At 35.3% G+C, this 20,669-nt stretch overlaps 2 long non-coding RNA genes across 15 annotated transcripts; one reads left to right on the top strand and one right to left on the bottom strand.

Moving 5' to 3' along the window:
* Positions 1-4,476: 4,476 nt before the first annotated feature.
* Positions 4,477-6,162, top strand: LOC133735189 (uncharacterized). Its single transcript, XR_009858829.1, has 2 exons — positions 4,477-4,613; positions 4,778-6,162. It is a non-coding gene; the product is annotated as an uncharacterized LOC133735189 (long non-coding RNA).
* Positions 6,163-10,551: 4,389 nt separating this feature from the next.
* On the bottom strand, positions 10,552-17,860 carry LOC133738427 (uncharacterized). Of its 14 annotated transcripts, none has more exons than XR_009860119.1 (15): positions 17,605-17,860; positions 16,559-17,338; positions 16,342-16,422; positions 15,777-15,836; positions 15,525-15,628; positions 15,113-15,210; positions 14,343-14,401; positions 13,926-14,042; positions 13,366-13,407; positions 12,687-12,759; positions 12,521-12,576; positions 11,705-11,747; positions 11,360-11,582; positions 11,167-11,240; positions 10,552-10,872 (listed from the first exon to the last, which is right to left on the bottom strand). It is a non-coding gene; the product is annotated as an uncharacterized LOC133738427 (long non-coding RNA). The 14 variants fall into 14 exon arrangements; XR_009860118.1 differs by having other exon boundaries at positions 16,559-16,628; positions 17,023-17,846; XR_009860120.1 differs by having other exon boundaries at positions 11,360-11,431; positions 11,519-11,582; positions 16,559-17,844.
* Between the last annotated feature and the right edge of the window lie 2,809 nt (positions 17,861-20,669).

Here is a 20,669-nt window from a genome sequence, read left to right as displayed (position 1 = left end):
ACAAAATTCAAGGAAAATATGGCCTTTAATTCACAGATTCAATTAATAACTACATAAAAAATTATTAATACTAGAATTGAATGCGCTTTCATGTCTGGGTTTATAAGGCCAGGCCTAGGCTTTGAACCCTCCGCCCTAACCCTGCCTCATGGCCAAGGGGCAGGGCTGAGATAGGATTTGCTACGGGTCGAGATTTTTCCCACTAAACCAGGCGAGTGCCCATGAATTTTTGGGCATGTGGACCAAATGATTACCCTTAAGTGAAATATATTTGTGATTGTTTTATAGAGGAAATGATAATTAAGGTCATCTATACATGTGATATGTTAGATTAAATAACATAATATTTTATGTTAAATCACTCCATTTCCTAATAACATGACCTTAAAAGACTAAAAATTACAACTCATGTCATCGTCTGTCTGTCTGTCTGTCTCTCTCTCTCCACTATCTCAAGACCTACGAGCTTCATCAACAGAATTACAAAGAAGCGAAGACGTCTTCAGCCTCCATGATTTACAGAATAATAGTTCGAGGAGCCGGATTAGCTTAGGACTTCAATGAGAGGTATGGTGGAGGAGCTCCATGGCTTGGGTCGACGAAAGTTCTAGAAGCGTCGTGAAAGAGCTGGCGTTCTCCGACGGCACAGCACGAGCCGCTGGATTTCTTCACGGATTTGGAAGGTCTCGACCCCGGGTACTTTGTGTTCGGGTCTGGGTACAACGGATCCGGATACAGTTTCAGAGGTTGGTTCCATGAGTGGTATCAATTGAGAAGGTTTAAAGATTACATTGAAGCATGAAGCATCTCATCCAACACCTTTATTGATCTAACACCTACTAATCTAGTTGAGATTGTGGCACCCCGAAGGCCGGACTACCACAGTTCCGCCACCCCAAGGAACCCTACTCCCGCAACACTTGGGGAGTAAGTGATTTGGGCCTAGAATCCCTTAGAGAGGTAAAGCCTTAAAGTTGAAATCCAAAAAATCTATAAGCCCACAATTTTTTAGCTTACATAGAAGGGAAGATGGTGTAGTATTGAACTTAAGACTTACATCATTAATATTTTTAGCTCAAGTTTACATTAGGTTCATTAAACAAATTTAATGTGAGTCTTTTCAATTTAGCTCACTATGACCTATATTCAAGTGAAGATTCTATTCCTAATGTTCAACTTTGGTGGTAAGCAATCACGCACATCATCAACCATATATGTCTTAACAAAATTTGATGAGATTAAACATCTCAAGTAAGGAGGCAAATAAACTTTAAAAAAAATAATTTGTGGTTTCCAAAAGTAATCCTCCGTATCCAAGCTTCGACACACAACTGCAACCATATATGTCTTAACAGGAACCGCTTCTTTACTGATCAAACTGCAAGGCAGTGGTCGTAAACAACGGGACCGAAGGAGTGGAATGCCCATGGTTTGCTAAGTTATCAGCAAGGAAATTAGCTTCTCTCCACACATGAGCAAAAGAAACCGATGAGGAATTTAATTCGCCAAGGAACAAAGACACGATGGTTCAAGGCATCAATAAGCAGCTGCGAGTCACCTTCTATAAGCAGAGGTTGAGAAGTAATGTTGGAGAGATGAGAGAGACTTTCACGAAGGGCCGGGCATCGCTTCAGCAAAAAGAACATCCATGAAACCCAAGTTCTTGGACATATATAGCTAAGAGACGCTGGCTAAATGAGTCTCGCACTACAAAACCCGCAGCAGCACGATGGGAGGGGAGAATCGAGCCATCAAAATTAAGCTTTATGGTATATGAGGAAAATTAAGGCTTAGTTTGGGATTGTTGTGCTGTGAGAAGAAGCACTTCCGAACCTGCTGTGAAAGGAAACACTTCCGAACCTGCTGTGAGAGGAAACACTTCCGAACTTGCTGTGAGAAGAAGCAGCTGAGGCGTTTGGTAAACTGATTTTAAAAGTGCTGTGAGAACGAAAGCAATTTCTAGATGTTTGGTAAGTTGTAAGGCAAAAGTGCTTTGGCTGGGTATAATTACCAAAATGGTCATATATGCTAAGATATGCTACTAAAATACATAATTTTATTTTTTGATTATGTAACCATACCAAATAAAAAAAAATCTTATGTATTATCCTTGGACCAAATAAAAGATTTACTTTAAACCCTTCAACATGCATATTATGTTTTACTATTACACAATTGTCTAGAATAACTGGATTAATTTTTGAATTAATTTCCCAACCATAGTTCAACGGGAACCATTACACAATATGTTAAAGTCACTTGAAATTTGCAACTAAATGCTAAATGGATAAAAGTGCTGTGACTGGGTATAATCACTAAAACGGTCATAAATGCTAAAAATACTAATCTGGGCAATTTTGCTTGGACCTAAGCAATTCTGGGTAACAAACAAGAAGTTTGTGAATCAGAGATGCACATCCATTTGAAAACTTTGTTGAGAAATAAGACGATGAATTTGAAAGGGGTTTAACATTAACATTGTGTTAAAATACAATGATTTTGTCTTACAACAATAGTGATCCAGTCTCTTTGGAGATCACTTACAAATTGGTAATAATAGTACAATAATAGTCAAAGTTCAATCAATTTTGTAATATGTAGATGAAGCCTGTGACTGCACAGGTCTTATTTTCCTTTTCCATGCTATACCTCTTATGATGCGGAAATAGCAGCAACCTCTTGAAATAGAACATATGATATATTGTATGTGAGTTCAAATTTATATTAACAAAAAATTGAATATCGTTAGACAACAATATCATGAAAATAATCATGAGGTCGTTTTCAAAGTAGATAAACTACATGTTTGAGCAGCCTTGTATTCCTATTCCTACTACTCTTGAAACCAATTGTCTTCAAGCTATTCAACAATGAAATCTTCTATACTTGGATGTCAACCCGCTAGAAGATATCCAGGTGCTTCTTGTCTTCTTGATCCCATTCGTATTTCTCTTTTTTCTATGTCCCCGACTCCCTGGGCAAGCCAATGGTGTTGCACAGAGACTATCTGACAATGATGTGTCCTCTTTTTATTGAGACCTCTTGTAGTAGTAAAATCTCCAAATTTAATCTGTACATTGCTTTTGGGCTTATGAGTCTAGTCTACGGCCTGTATGTTCACAAGATCTTAAGTTAGTTCACAGTAGAGACTAGAGTTATCCAAAATTCATTTATCTGAGCTCAGTTAAAGATGATAATAGTAATCAATAAAGTCTAAAAGAATACTGAAAGTAGAGTATTAAAGATAATCAATTGATTATGCAAAATCAAGCAATGGTAGCACAAAGTAATACAGAAACCAAACCTTCCAATAATTATGCATTATGTACAATTGATAAAGTAAAAGCCAATAGAAAATGTCATATGCTAACACAATGACACAAAGAAAAGCCCCAATGCAAAAACCATGTAAATTAGAGGAGAAGAGCCACCCACACTGCTTGTGAAGGAGAGTTTCTTACATGACAATGAGGTGGTGTCACCTGCATCAAGCAAAGCATCAACTTATTGTCAGTAGGACATAATTCTCTTTCAAATACCATTAAGATAATTAGAGTATTCTAAAACCTTAGTTGCACTGACAGTTTTTTTGAAAGCGAAAGTTCAAAGTCAATTCAATCACCCAGTAATTCAAATTGCAAAGAAATTATACACCATAATTCAGACCAGCCGACTCCTGCATGTTATCCAAAACCTGGATAATGATCACTGATGTAAACATCACATGCCCTATTAAACAGATAATAAAAACATTTGAGAATAAAAGGTATGCTGGTGTGTATAAATGATGTTAAATCACTAAAGTCCTCAACAACAACAAAAATGCCACTTGAAGCGCCATAAATCATTGCTTTATAAAAGTGCCTGTACTGTATATGAATCCATTATACATTGCTTCGTCACAAGTTTAATTTCCCTCGATCTCCATATATACGCCTAAAGCAAAATGAAAGAAACAGAAACAACAGGCATTGCCCAGTCACTAGTTCACCATCATAGCTGGTTCATATTTTAGCTTGCACTAATATCACTGCTCAGTCACTAGTTTGCCACTATACCAGATTCAGATAATTGCTTACACTAATATACATGAATTCATCATACATTGCTTACTCACTAGTATTATTATGACAGAATCAGAAACAACAACAGGCATCCATATTGACGACAATATTTTACCCCTCAATAGTATTTGATCATCAGAGTACTCCTGTGACGACAACTTACACAAATTCTTAAACAAAAGAAATTAGTAATCCTTTTGTTTACTATACAGTTGAGTCAAGTTCCTCCAACTGTAATTGCAATGAAAATTTTACAAACGAAGCTTTACCTTTCTGGTCTGAAACACAACAGACCCAATGTCTCTCTCTCTCCCTCTCTAATCGATCCACCGACCAATCCCACGCAGCCACAATTCGATCCGCCATTGCCGCCTGAGATTCGAGCAGGATTTGATTCGGTTTGGCGTCTTGGATGTGATCTGTGCGAAATCGGAGACAAATGGCGGCCGGTGCGTATACGGATCAGCTGGAAGCTTACTTTCGGAGAGCGGAGCTGAGGCCGTCGCTTTCTTTCAAGGCGCCAATTTGCCCAAACCAGTTCTTGCTCAGGTTCGTCATCCTTTGGCTTTAATCTTCGAATTTCATCCTCTGGTATTGAGCTTGAATATCATCGAATTATCGTAGTTGATAATGAGCAGGGAGACTTGAAATTAGTAATGCTCTTCTATAGAAAAGATGAGGACATAAATACTGTTCACTCCGTGTTTTGACAGAAGCAGCTTCCCAAAGCTGGTACTTGGGTGCTTCTCAATTTCAGATTCTAGGAGAAGCAAGTTGGATCAAAAGCCACTTTCTAGACATTTACCAAACAGCATAACATAAACCCAAAAGCAGAAGCAGGTCCAGAAGCACCTTCAAAATCAATCCCAAACTGGGCCTAAGCTCCAGGTAAGCTTCTTATTTGGTCGAATGGTTTCACATTTTGGGTGCGATTGGTTGGGTTTTGAATTTCAGTGCATGCAACTTTGGGTGGTAGAAAATTGAAATGGAGAGGAAATAGCTTTGGTTGGATAGATAGTTTGAGAGAGACCGAGATTGATTGATTGGGTTAGGGATAGGGTCTGGATTCGAATTCTGTAATCCAATTACAGTCTCCAAGAGCTTTTGGTGGACTTGGACAGAGAGGGAGGGGACTTTTCGCTGCCAATTAGAAGAAGAAGAAGAAGAAGATTTGCTGAGGGAAAGTCTAGAGAGGAGGAAGGGATGTCTTGGTCGGTTTCAGTCTGTTCCCAATTTGGGAATTTCCGTTTCACATTCAAAGTTTCAATCTTTAAATTAAGTATCAGCTAACTTATAAATTTTTCGGTCAATTTTGTTGGGTTCAGCTTTTTGAGATTATTCGATTAAGGGTTTTATGTAAAATTTCATCATCCTGAGCTTGGCTTTGATAGTTTCTTCTGATCGATTGCCATTTAAGGTGGTCTATGCTTTGGGTTCATCTGTTTCTTTTGCTTTGCCTCATTTGTTTTAGATTCTGTGTTCATATAGTATACATCGAACAGAGCCTGCATCATAAGACAGATTTTGTGGGTATTTTTTTTTTTTTTTTGAGCTTCTTCTGATCGTTTATAAGCTCAAAATGGTTGTTTTATGTGTTTTTTTTGGGTTAATTGGTAATTTCCTTATTCAGGGCACGATCTGCTTCACGAATGAGTTTTCTTCTCTGAATTTCTTGACTGCCAATTCTAATCCCCTTAACGCAGCAGAAGAACCCTTAAACCTTTTTTCCTTTTGGGAATTTGATTAAAGTTTGTTCCTTTTCTTTTGTGATTGAATCTTGGCAGTCAAAACTATTGCAAAGAAGATAGAAAAACAACCTGGAATTATAGTGACCCTGTTTGAAAGTGTTATCAAAAGTTAATTAGTTTTATGCATCTTAGGCAAACTTTAATTGAAAATAGTTTGGGTGTTAGGTCGACTGCTGAGATAATCAAGGAAGTGAATGGAAATTTAAGGTATTCAAATTTCGGTCTGTATAGTACTTGGAAGTGAAAACGCAAACTTAGTTCAAGGTGAATGCCTTACCGGAAAAAATGTATACATATAGTGCTGCAATTATAAAAGTACAGTTTAGTGGCACCAGCATTACTCTTTTGCATTCCAGGCCTATTTAGAAATGTGACTCATATAGGTTGCAGAAAGTAACTAAACAATTAAGTTTTCATTTGACACTACAAATGAGAACTAGTGCAGTTCTCTCATGTTGGTCGATCATTAAGGTTATTTTATTTGGTCTCAACTCTTGATAGGCATTAACTGAGCTAATTTCTTAATAGACCTTATTACTTAATCCAGCAGACACTCGAGACCCTACAGGCTTGCAAATAAAACCACACTACTATCATATTTTTATCTACTTCAAAGTTGGATAGTGGTAATAATTCTCATTTCATGTTTATATTTTTCATATTCTTCTTCAACGTCATCCAAACATTGATCCTGATACTTAATCTTTTGTTTGAAGCATGTTATGTCAAAGATCATTTTTCGAAACATCAATTTACATCATGTATACACTACGTGATCAAATTATTTTCCCTCTGTCAAATTTGGATTAACTTGGCTTAATTCAAGCAGAGAGAGATCAATGTCTGTAAACTGCAAGTGAGACTCCTGCAACCTCTTACTATACTACCTGATCATCAGACTACTTAGTCTTTGATTTGAACTTATATGTACTAAAGACTATAAGTAGGGTAGATCCAGGTAGTGTTAAGATGATCAGGTAGTATAGTTACAAACGTATTATCAAAATAACCTCTTACTATACAAATCAAACCAAATAACTTTAGCTAAACTTCCTTCAATTATCTGAATAAGATGTAATAATTGGTATTCCAGTGTTGTTGTCTATACAAGCAGTTACTCTCCTAAACAATCTCCACCAATTACTTAAGCTAAACTAACTTCAATTCATTGATAAGAGTATGTTCCACGGCAAAGCGCGGGCACAATTTCTAGTAAGTAACCAAGCAAAAAGTTTCACCTTAGGAGGAATTATAAGCCTCCACATGATAGAAAACAGTTTGGATTTAGAATGCTCAAGTAAGTGAGATGACTGAAGATTTGAGGCAGATTTAATAGTAAACTTTCCAAAGCCAATTAGACCCCAAACATATTCATCAGGCCTATGCACCAGCGGCATAGGTAACGAAGTAATAGTTCGTAAGGTATCATCATGTAGAAATTGTTGAACCGGAGCAAGGTTCCGAGAACCATTAGCAATAACTTTATCAACAGTTAGAGTGAGATCCAGAAAAGGTTTTTGGTTATCAGGGACAAGATTATATAAAGGAAAAGGAAAGCACCAATTAAAAGTCCGAAAATTAATTTGCTCACCGTTTACCAACAATCCAACGAATACCTTGCAAAAGGAGAGAACGAGCACCTAAAATACCTTTACATGCTAAAGAATGGTGTGATTGCTTACGAGCCAAGAAAAAACTGTCCCGACGAATTCAGATATTTCTGTTACATAATTTTAAGTTTTTAACCCACCAATTGGAAGGTTCAGCAATAATCTTCCAAGCTAATTTGCAAAGGGCAGCTTTATTAAAAGTAGCTGGTCTCACACCCAAACTTCCTTTTTCTTTTGGGGAGCAAATTTGGGACCAGGCAATGGGAGGCTAGCCCGAGGTAGAACCCCAGAATAACTTCCTACACTCAGCATCAACTCTAGAAGTAACTCGAGAAGGGCATTTAAAACAAGAAAGAACATGATGGGTAAACCTGAGAGATTAGCTTTGAGAAGAGTAAGTTTACCACCTCGCGAAAGAGTATTAGCTTTCCAGCCTGTAAATTTCTTCTGCATTCGTAAAACTAATTCTGTCGAGTTAACTGGATCTTTCCAAAAAACAATGTTATGGATACCTAAATATTTCTCAATATGAGCTTTCCTCATAATACCGAGTAAAGCACAAATATCATCTTTAAGTAGACAAGGAACATTATTAGAAAAATAGCATGTAGATTTGTGATAATTAATTTGCTGGCCTGAAGTAAGAGAAAAAAGATCAAGAACTTCCTTAATATTACGAACTGCAATTACAGTTGCTTTAGCAAAAATTAAGCAATCATATGCAAATACTAAATTAGAAACATGGAAACCAAAAGGAGAAGTGAGAAGGCCTGCCTGGGGCTTAGCAACTTGAGCCAACTGATTTAAATGACGGATTAGAGGTTCCATACAGATGATAAAAATGTATGGAGACAAGGGATCCCTCTGCCTTATACCTCTAGAAGGTTTGAAATTACCTTGAGGAGATCCATTGATCAGCATTGAAAAAGAGACAGTAGTTTTATATTTCATAATTAAGTTAATCCAATGAGGATGGAACCCAAAATCTAATCAAGCATTGCTTAATATACTCCCAATTCAAGTAATCATAAGCTTTCTCTAAATCAAGCTTTATAGCTAAAGAACCAAGTTTAGCTTTTTTTCTTGTTAAAGGAGTTAAACATTTCATGAGCAATCAAAATATTATCGAAAATAGAAAGTCCCGGGCAAAAGGCACCCTGATTAGGCGAAATACATTAAATCAAGAACAGGCCTTAATCTATTAACAATAATCTTGGAAATAACTTTGTAAGCTACATTGCAAAGACTGATTGGTCTATAATGGTTAACAACCTCTGGATTATCAATTTTAGGTATAAGGGGCAACATTAGTATGATTAAGTGTAGAAAGATCAGTGGCATTCAAAAAGAAGTCATTCACCAGCTGAAATAACGAAGAACTAATAATATTCCAATGATGTTGAAAGAACTTGGCATGAAGACCATCTGGTCCAGGAGCCTTAAGAGGACCAATGGAAAAAAGAGCAATATAGACATCATCCATTGTAATAGGAGATAAAAGAGCAGAGTTATCCAAATCAGAAATGCAAGGAGAAATAATCTGTAAATAAGTCGTCATACTTGAGTTGTCTAGAGTTCTAGGAGCAGAAAAACGTTTGTTTAGACCATCTGGTTCTAACTTCTAACAAAAATAGAAGCAATATCAGCACAATCATCATGCCATAAGCCTAAATCATCCTTAACTTTGAGAATACACTTATGTTTACGACGAATTAGAGCTTGAGTTTGAAAGTATTTAGTATTCTCATCTCCAAGCTGCAACCAATTAGTACGAGCTTGTTGTGCCCAAAATACTTCTCCAGCTTGATAAGTTGCGGTAAGCCGAGCATAAATTAAGTTGTTGTTCTTGCATAAATAAGGCATCAGACCAAGAATGTGAAAGTTGACTCTGAATCAATTTCAGTTGATCATGCACAGTAGAAAGAGTACTAAACAAGTTACCAAAAATATTGCGATTCCAAGTTTTAGCTAAAGCTTGAAATTGACCGGTATAAGTAAGAAAATCCTGAAAGTGGAGAACCCTGAAATGAGGAACTGCAAACTGTCTTAATCAAATCAGAAAAAGAAGGGTGTTAAAGCCACATGGCTTCAAACTTAAAACCTCGGCAAGTACATTTTGTAGTAGTATTAAAAGTTCGAGAAATAGGAGCATGATCAGACCCATGAATGGGAAGATTGGTTAGAGTAGCATGAGGGAAGCGAGTAAGCCAAGTAGAATTGGGTAAAGCTCTATGTAGCCGTTCATAAATTCTACTAGGAATAATTGGCCGCGCGTTGCTGCGGGAGTTATGCCGTTGTAGAGGAGTTATGCATATTTAGTCTGAAACTTGTGGAAGTTGAAAATTTAATTGATGAAATGAGATATTAAATTTTAAGAAGAGAGTAGCAAATATATATCTGGTATTTTATCAACTTGATTTGTTGGCATTGTCAAATTGTATGATGAAGAAACAACTAATTGCAGTGTAGAAGTAAGGCAGCGGATATTCAAGTTCATCAAGCATTCACATTATAAAACTTGCAAGCTCTGCCTACTTTTTGTATAATCTAATGACTGTGTGGTTTTGGAGTACTTGTTAATATCATATTAAAGAAACCGACTGAATACAATTGACATGAAACTGAAAATGAAAGAGTAGAAAAGAAAGTGCTAATACAGGTTAGGAAAATGCTCTGGAAACCTAAGTAAAGATCCAATCTAAGCGCCTGAAATTCCAGAAGGAATACAAGAAGTGCAGATTCCGCTAATTGAAACGTATTATTCCGCTTTACTTGGTTGTATGAGATATACTCACGGTGATTCAAATGCAGTAGACCCAATTTGAGCATAAATAGAATTTTGTGGTATGTAAAGGAACTAACTTCAACACCTCCAGTAAAAAAAACTTAAAACTTCATCATTACAGCATACTGAAAACCAGTTCACGAATCAAAAACATATGCCATTATCAAAAACACATACCAGTATGATCACTCCTATATCTCTGAACTTAACAGATTTTATCTACTTTGAGATTGGTAAGAAATTAAGGAAAAGAAAAGAAAACCGATGTTTTTTAGGAGAAATTTCTATATAGTATACACACAGACTACCAAAAATATGCATGGATATAAAATTGCAAGGAGAACTAAAAGCTATCAGATATCGATTCATTAATGACAAACATTTTACATGTTTACTGCATCATATTTTACAGCATTCATATTAATTATCTGTCACTGCCTCTTCCTTTGCAGGAAATAACAAAAACAATTTTCAAAAGTGCTGCATTTCTCAAAGAAAGAGATTTCAGACACAACGATGATAGAAGATCTCTCCTATAACAAACAACATGTGAGAAAAGATCTCAAAGTTCCCGAGTTCAGCACCTTTGTGTGACTAAAGCCTTTACAACATGAGTACTGAAGCAGGCTGCTATACATCTACTCATAGCTCTGATCGAGTTATCACTGTTTCACCCAAAGAAGAAAAAGAAAGATGTTCAACTGCAGTCATCATCCAAAGTTACAAAATCTTGCAGATGGAGAATTTGAGAAATGGTATGAAAACATAATATTAGCTAATGCACACCTCCACATCAAATCAAGAAGAAGTATCTATTTACATCGAGAACATTACATTAAACAACACTAAACTACTTGGATATATGCATTTAGCAGATACCAGGCATAAATAGTGATGCAGATATTGAAATTGAAAACTGTAAAATGATGTCCAAGACTGTAAATACTTTATCGTCTGACCTTTGAGTGCCACTATGTTGGGAGGATAATACAAATAAATCAATGATCAAAATCACAGAAGGACATTCCCAGACCTGTGGAAGGGGTGCTTGAATTAGATTAGACGTGGAGTCTAACCAAGTATACTTAAGGAGAGTATATAGAAAGAAAGAAAAAAATTAGAAAAAGATACCATCAGATTTGCAAACCATACCAGATTCGTAAGAGAACCATGACGTTTTAGAAGCAATTCGTTTTGTATCTTTGACATGCTGATATTGCTTAACTTGTACAGAAACAATATAAAGAATACATAACCTTTAATTGTCAAGAAGTGCAAACATAAGGAATTTAGAGATGAATAAAAGCAAACCTTTAATTGTCAAGGCAGCAAGACAGCTTTTATATGAATCTGAAGGATGCTGAAGTTTCATTTTCTGTCAAAAGCTTATGCATTATATGTTGTTGCAAACGAATTATTTTTCTAAGCTTAACATCAGATGAAAAACAAAACTGCTTGAAGTTTAAAGCACTTTGGTACAGTAAGAAGAAGTAGTACGTTTGTTAGCTAGTAGTGCCTGCGTGTTGATAAACTGACTTATCTGTAATGGAAATTTGTTTGTAAGAATGATGTAACAACATACTTAGAGCAGCTTTATCAGTATAAACTAAACAAAAGAATATGGATCTGCATGCTACAACTATCTAATAAGCAACATGAATGACATTATCAAAATGCAGAACAATAATCTTGGGAATGTTCTTTTCAAAGATGAATTCCTATTGAATGAGGAATTCATACAGATCTAAAGGATTGTCTCTATGGCAGATAGTGATTTTGAAATAAAAAGCAGCATTGATATAGTAAGGCATAAAGATTCACAAAACAATAAAGATTAAGGAGTTGACAATTGTCAATATTCCAACGATCTTCTAACCCTGAATTTAACAGAAATGAAATACTAAAACAAACATCCATAAGCAAAACAACAATCTTGCTGTAGATACCTCAGTGAATTAATTGAAAATCGAAGAGCTTCAAAATGAGCAAGAATTCAAAATGGAAGGAATAGTAACAACAGATCTAAAATTGAAGCTGGAAACAGAAAGAAACAAACAAAATAGAAAGAAAGTTGAAAACTGAAAGCAGTAGCAAAACATTTTGGATACTGGAACTATTGAAAACTTAAAAGTTTGCTTATTAAATGAGATCAAATTGTATGTATTTAAAATTAATAGATAAATAAAAAACGACAATGATAAAGGAAAAAGACGATAAATGTGGCTGAGTGTTTGTTGTGCTTGAAAGTATCAGATTGAAATGGTGGATTCATAAGATAAACAGAGAACTGATTGGAAAATATCAGATTGTTACCTTCGAAGTATTGCAGTCGGTTACTCAGATGCCAAGTCATGGAAGAAACAAAGTTCCTACAATATGAAAACATTGAATTACTGCCTCAATTCTGGCAGATCAATAAATCCATATAAAGTGACCAATATAAACTAAATTGAAGAACAAATAGGGATAAAAAACAAACCAAATTCAGAGGTGACTTTCTGCAATTTCAGCAGCTTGGCTTCTTTATTAGAAAACCACGTGTTCTGATCACCCTGTTAAATACAATTCAAATGGACATTACATAAACATATACTAAATCAACAAAATTCAGAACTTAGGAGTAGATCGGAGCAGAAAACTGAATAAAAGTAATGATGTGCGGAAGTTGAAAAAATAACCGTAGAAAGATGGTTTGTTTCAAAATCAAGCCTTTTCTATTTGCTTTTGGTATGAGTTTGTTTTCTTAGATTATCAACTAAATCTCAGTTTGGGAGCTGTATAAAACTGAAAGTGTAAATTATGATAGAAATTAAAATTGTTGAAGTAAACAAAGAAGTTTGTAAAGAAATTCAATCAAAATTCAGCTAGAAGTGTTATTCATCTACAGCTAGAATAATATTCTATGTTCAGAAACTGGAAACTCTTTTATTCAAATCAAAAAATCGATCAGTTGGTTAACATCACAGACTTGAATGAACTTTTTGGCAAATAGACACATAGAAGATTATGTCGACCAAGCCCTCACTGTACCACCCTCATAATTTGGTATGTAAGTTATGCAGTGGGTGTGCATTGTACCACCCTCAACATAGAACTTTTTGACCAAGCCTGGCCCTCATTTAACAAAACAAATATACACATAGAAGATTACTTCTTACCTTAATGTGGTCGACTTGATTCTTGTTGAAGAACCTAAAAGCCTGTTTTAGATAGAAAAACAACAAAAGCAAGGTTGTCATAAGTTCATGATAAACACAGAACAAAATGTTCCGGAATTAAAAATAGATTTGGGCTTTATTATAGGTCATTAAAATTTCTACCATTTATCCGAATATTGTCAAAAATTTGAAGGCCTAGCATCAAACAAAACAACAGATAACAAATCATACCAGTTGCCAGGTTCCCTTTACAATGTCATTTGTGGCAGAATTAATATCACTCGTGAGCCAGGAGTGATATTAATTCCTTTACCAAATTCGAGTGACTATCTAAGTTTAAATTAAAGATCTTGATGAAACCAATCATGAGCCAAGAGCAATAAAACAAATTCCAACTATAAAGCATACAAATTCCAAATTCGATTCCAGAATTCCATTAAGAATCTAACATAATAAAACCATTTACTTTACATGCAATAGGATACGTGGTTGCCATACATATTGGCATTTAAATCCTTAAAGATTGGTTCCAGTTTAGAAAGACCCTTTAATAAACTAACCAGCTTTTTGTGGCAGATGAATCCAATTGCCACCAGTTCCATGAGTCTCAAGATTTAGCTTTATCTTCCTCAGGAGACCACTGTCTTTTGACATTAGCTTTGTCACAACATGGAGCTCTTGCCATGGTCAATAGTATAGAAATGAGATGTGATCATCCTAAACTCTTTATAATGAACAAATTGATTATGAAATTACTACAAATTTGACAAAAGTATGGAACCTAAGAATAATAAAAATGCAAAAGAACTTCTATAAGTAGTCTAAAAGTGCAAAACCCAGAAGGCATGTTAGCAACTAATCCTACCTTATAAGTAGTCTAAGAATAATAAAAATGCAAAAGAACTTCCATTCGCAACTCAAACTCGTAAACCAATTGAGCCACACAATTCGTAATGCAAAAGTTCAGAATCACTTACCACACTTTCCTCAGCCTCTTTTGGCTGAGATTCTGCTCCAAACTCGTTTCTGTCATTGCCTGAAAAAACAAAATCAAGAAAAGCCTTTCAATAACCTATACAAATCAATAAAATCTCAATCAATATTAAAATTAAAACCAACTTCCTACTACTTGATATCGTTTACTTTTAGTTAACTATCAAATTTGTTTTGTATTATCAGGGTATATTGTTGATGTGTCCTCACAAATTAGTTCCACTTCATATACCAAATGCGTTGTCAATGCTGCATGAAGAAGTCAGAGAATAAGATCGAATTTAATTCTTGTCATTAATCACCATTATGTGAGAGACCCTTAAGAACATTAACAGCAGAAACAGATTTCTTGTCATTGATCACCATCATCTGATTTGTTAATAGTCAGATATGGTATTAATAAATCTGCAGGAACACACCTTCTCGAAAGTAACTAACCACAATACAAAAGCAAATGAAGTTTTGAAAAAAAACAAAACAGTAATGTCTCTCAAAGAACTCACCAGAGTCAAATCAGAAAAATACCACTCCAATAATATCTCAACTGAAAAGCCTTAAGCAGATGTTGAGGATAAAGGAAATTAAGGAAAGCTTGAAAATATGAGCTTCACCCATTTTAAGCTATGTCTAATCGGTTTTCATTCTTAGTATCACAATTCAATCACACACATTATTTTTTCTCCAAAAGTTTGTTCTTTGCAGACATAAATAATCAGAAAATTGAACTAAAGTAATTAAATTGAGCTAATCTTACATGCAGTAAGCAGTGAGGGGCTTCGCGAGCTCAGTGGCTACAACACAGTCCGTCCTCTGTTTCTTCACTCAAATCCCAGGTAGGTGCAGAACTAATGACTAAAATCAAGACAAAAAATGAATGCATTAGAGAGAACACTATTAAAAGATAAAACTAAAATGTGGTGGTTTAGAGATTCAAATCTTACTATGACAAACACTAATGCGAGGATCCATAAATAAAATCATAATCAATATCACATTTCAGTTTGTGTTATTCATACAATCAAAGCAATAACACATTTCAGTTTCATTATTTTGTTTTGAAGCCTAAATGTAGAATATACAGGCACATAAATTCACAAAAAAACATTGAACAGCGGACAATTAATTCAGCTAACCAAAAATTAATTGGAGTATATGCTAATACTTACGAAGAAAGCAAAAGGCAACAATCCAAATATCAGAAACCGAAGCAGTACTGTTAACTCCTGTTGTTACACTCAAATCGCAAGGAGATGCAGACACTGTTATATTACTACAATCAAAACAGAAAACTGATGAGCATTTTTTTGATAGTAGAAAGAATTAAACAAATCTGAAATGCTTATTTGATTTAAGTTTTATTAAGGTGCTTTCAACATTAAGCTTCCATTTGTATAATAATATAAGGAGGAAGTTTGTACTTGTGAAGGTTTGTCAGAAAAGCGGGAGCCAACCACAGATGAGAGAAAGCTGAAAAAGGCCTGTTTAGTGCGAAATGATCAACTAATAGACACAAAATAAAAAAATAAAAAACAAAAAAGCAAGTAATAAACAATAGATACCATAACTAAAAGACTCTTTAATCTAACAATCAGAATGTGTAATAAATTTCAATTGTACTTAATTTATCCGAAGCTGATCAATATAAGAGAACCCTAAAACCTATATAAAACTCTATGAACAATAATGTGTCTATGAACCATGTTCCTGATGAAGTCACAAAAAGGGAATTGAATTGGAGTTATTTAAACTGACCAAACTCAACTTACAAAAAATGACTAAAGCTTATCAAAATATTTAGCTTTTTGAACAAAATCTAAAATATTTAAGATATCAAACGTATACTCCGATTTCAATTCGATACAAATTTTGAATTTACACAGATCTAAGGTGAAGACCTTAAAATACAGGAAGATTATGGATTTCAAACATACACTGAAAGTCGAAGATGCTAGATTTTATATGATGCCAAAATTGAAACTTCACCTTGGCGGTATCGACGGAGACAAAGCTGACGGGCTGTCAAAGAATCACGATCAGAGTTGCAGACTGAACGTATCTCTTTCCCTTAACAGAAAACCAGCAAAGTCAGTCAGTCCAGATTTAATATTTGAAACTAAAATAACTAAAAGACTAGTCGAGAGATTCAATATTTGAAACAGAAGACTATTACTCTAAGACTGTAGATCAGTTCCAGATTTACCTGTTTCTGCGCAGCAAAGAAACGAAGACGCGAGAAGTCAAAAACGAACTCGAGCACAAATATAATACCCCTAAAACATCAAAGCCCATATCAATTCAAAACCAATCACAACAAAAAACCCATCTCATCTCATTAGAGAATGAGAAGGGGTTCATGGTAGCATTAACAGTCTCATACATAGAAGCAATGTGAGGATATCAATATCAATAATTGGGACACAAACTGGAAACCAAGTAGGTTCTAGAAGAAGTAACAAAATTCTACGATAGTGAACGAAGTAATTGACCAGACTTCTTTGATTAAGGGTGCGATAGTTAATTAAAGTAATCATAGAAAAGCATTGATCTGTTCTGTTCTGTTTTGAAACACAAAAGAATTCCAATAAAGAGTATACGTACCTGGATTCCGTCTTGGTATAATTGAGAACAATGATTAAAACAAGGTCAAAGGAACCATGTACGTACCAGAAAATGCTTCTTACTTCTGAGGGAAATATCTCTCTGCGCTTGTAAAAATGGAGCCGTTGAACTGCGGCGTCGTCTCTCTCCAAATTCTTCAATTGAAGTGAAAGGAAGAAGGAAAGCCCTTGGCAAAAACATCGATCTTTAACAGCGACGCCGATTTCGCCGAGATATAAAGCCAAAGACAAGCCAAAACAACTAAAATTTGAACTTTAAAGACCCACGGCCTAATAATGGTCCCAATTAATGATTGCAAATGCCGAAATGATAGCAGCTGATAGCAGAGACATGAGGAATCCAAGACAATTTCAAACGGAGCCTGAATTCGTGACAAAGAGTGGTTACGGTTACTGTAGCAGTTGTGAGTAGTGGAAAAGAATAAAACTATTGGGCAGTAGTTCAGGAGAAGATCGAGGAATAAGAATCCGGGGGCCAATCAGGGGTTTGAGGCCAATAGAGCCGGCATGCAAAGGGTGGAACGCTAGAGCTCGGAAAGGGGAAGGGGAAACGGGGTTCGGGGGCCGATCATATATGTTAATTTCAATTTCAATTCCAATTCATATACTGTAATCTCGTAGTCTATACCATTTGTAATGACCTGATGAAGACTCCAGAGAGATAGATCAACGTGATCCTCAAGGCACCAAACAGGTATTAAACATTCATGTGTGATAAGCTGATCATATGTTTTCATATTTGCAATATAGTGTTTCCATGCATATATACTTAAAGTGTTACATGAGCTGTAGCACACTATGCTTTCCAGCAATGCTGCAGCTGGAATATACTAATATTGACAGAGGTGTGTATGTAAGCTTTCTAGCTGTAATACACACAGTGTAATCATGGTATGAGCTCTATAACAGCATGATTGTAATTCAGTAGTAAGAGTGCTTGAATACAGAAATACATTACCAGATTTGACATAAAGTTCATAATATTCCACTCGTTATAGCTTAATGAACAATATATACATCTTTGGAGTTTGGACCTAAGTTTGGAAGGTGCAATTTTTGATGAGATCCAACTTTTGGTGCAAGAATTTGAAGCAATTACATCGAGGAAGATCCCAAGGAGATGCAACCAAGCTGCTCGTACGTACTGGCTAGCTAGATGATATTTAATTACTGCACATAGTAGACGTTTATATCATTTTTACTTGCTCATCTAAGGAGGCCACCTTAATCCTTACGTACGGTTGTAATCTACCAAACTTTATTAGTTTCATCCAATTTCGCCCTGATTTCTTGCAGGAAATCATTTATCATATCTCTTTTACATATTGAATCGATGACAATGGGTACGTATTAGTCAAGATAGGGAGTTTTCCATACACTCTGATCAATTTGGAAAGAAACTAATGGTAATTGAATGAGTTAATTAATTTTCTCTTGATTTTATAATGTTGAAAATAATAATAAGATCTCGTCTTCAATGCATTTTATTTAGCCATGAATGTCGATTTCTTGCGATGTTATATCATATAATTAGGGGTGCATAAATTGATAAAAGATTGATTGCAATCGATTATTCGGTACTTAACACCAAATAATAATATTCCATATGCATAGGAAATCAAACATATACATCGCATAATCATTGTTGATTTCTTGGTTACAATTATAATTACCAAATACCAAATTATTTTTTAGTTACTTTAACTAAAATTTGATTACAAAATGACAAATGTCATGTCGAAATTGTATAGATTTAAATCAACAGATATACCAAATGTTTGGTCTTAATCAAATACGGATAACCAATCTCAATCAATATTAATAACAATTATTTGACTTAATTAGAAAAGACTTCATCATAATCTCAGATTCTCAGATGATTAGGACATAACAAACCGACATGTACATGCTAAAAACAGCTAGCAAATGCAACTCCTAAGCGTGTCAGCGTGTATGCAAGTCATACAAGTTTAGAAATGCTTTCCCTAATTGCAATAAACTAACCTAATATAGGAAGAATCAAGCAACAATCACATGTCACAATTAATTGCAAAATAAATCTTAAGACCTATAAACATGCTCTTTCTCTTCAAAATCATAACACATCGAGTCCATCCTTTCATCATCGGGGTTGGAAAGATATTAGGCACAACTTATTTTCAACAAAACTAAATAACAAAGAAACAATTTATTTTTTTTAATAGGGTACCCTAGCCCTCACCACCACACTTAAAACCATCATATTAACCCTTGAACCACCATCTTGGCTGCCTTCTCCAGCTCTTTAGCTTCTGCGTTCTTGTAATATAAATCTTCAAAATCCGGCAGGTTGTTAGTAAGCTGGCAGGGAATTTGGGGATTGTGGAGGAATTCAGCTCCATTGATTTTTCCAAACGCCTCCTTCAGAAACCCCAACAATGAGTTGACCGCCGGTGAAGCACAACCCCCAAATTTCAGAACGACCCTATCATCTTGCTTCTGGTATTCGAGCTCAACGAACAGTTTCAAGGGGCTGTCGGAAACAACGATTTTATCATTTTTGTCGAAGAACTCCTTGTTTCTGATTTCTGCCTTCCGTTGAAGTGAACAGTATTGGTTAAACCTATTACTTTCCGAGAGTCGTCGAAGGTTGTCGACTTCCGCCCGGAGAATTTCGGGAAGGGTATGAACTTGGGGTGTCTCCGGCACTTCTCGTAACCGAAAAGTTGGCCGGAGTTGTGAGAATTTGCAGGCACATAGCCCAGGTTGGAGGGGCTGTTGGTCAGTGAAGGAGGAGGAGGAGGGGAAGGAGAGGGAGCAGAAGGTGGTGGTGATGGGCTCAGAAAGGCAGAAGCTTGTTGCCTTGTCAATGCAACAAACATTTTGTTTGTTGAGAAAAGCTTGAAGCTATACCTATTTACACAAATTATCTCAGCAAAAGTAATAAGGAATCACAACATGGACGAGATGACGGATGAAGTATTAGGTTCGAAAATGTAAAGTTTATATTTCAATTGTAAAAACAAATTTAAAATTGTTTATTTCAATACTGGATGAACATCATTTACGGTTGTACTCATTGTCCCCAGTTCAATAAATATTTAGGTTTATTCATTAAAAAAGAATTTGTGTATTTAAATTACCTTGTTGTTAGAAAGAAACTTCTTAATATCGTAAAGTTCATTTTCAATTGTAAAACAATCAATCATAATAATTAGTTTGCTAAATTATAGTCCAACACACCGAATATAGATTAAGGAGGGGAAAACCTAAACCATACATCTAGAGTGAAGAAATTAAAGCAAGAGTACACAAATCATATGAATAAACATCAATTTTACAATAAAACACAAAATCTCACAAGTTGGTATGCAAGTCATACAAGTTTAGAAATGTTTTCCTTAATTGCAATAAACTAATCTAATGTAGGAAGAATCATGCAACAATCACATGTCACAATTAATTGCAAAATAAATCTTAAGACCTATAAACATGCTCTTTCTCTTCAAAATCATAACACATCGAGTCTATCCTTTCATCATCGGGGTTGGAAAGATATTAGGCACAACTTATTTTCAACAAAACTAAATAACAAAGAAACAAATTTTTTTTTTTTAATAGGGTACCGCAGCCCTCATCACCACACTTAAAACCAACATATTAACCCTTGAACCACCATCTTGGCTGCCTTCTCCAGCTCTTTAGCTTCTGCGT

This window comes from Rosa rugosa, chromosome 3 (genome assembly GCF_958449725.1).
Source record: "Rosa rugosa chromosome 3, drRosRugo1.1, whole genome shotgun sequence".
NCBI classification, from domain to species: domain Eukaryota; kingdom Viridiplantae; phylum Streptophyta; class Magnoliopsida; order Rosales; family Rosaceae; genus Rosa; species Rosa rugosa.
Note: the sequence above shows the minus strand (reverse complement) of the source record. Positions and strands in the feature narration are given on the sequence as shown.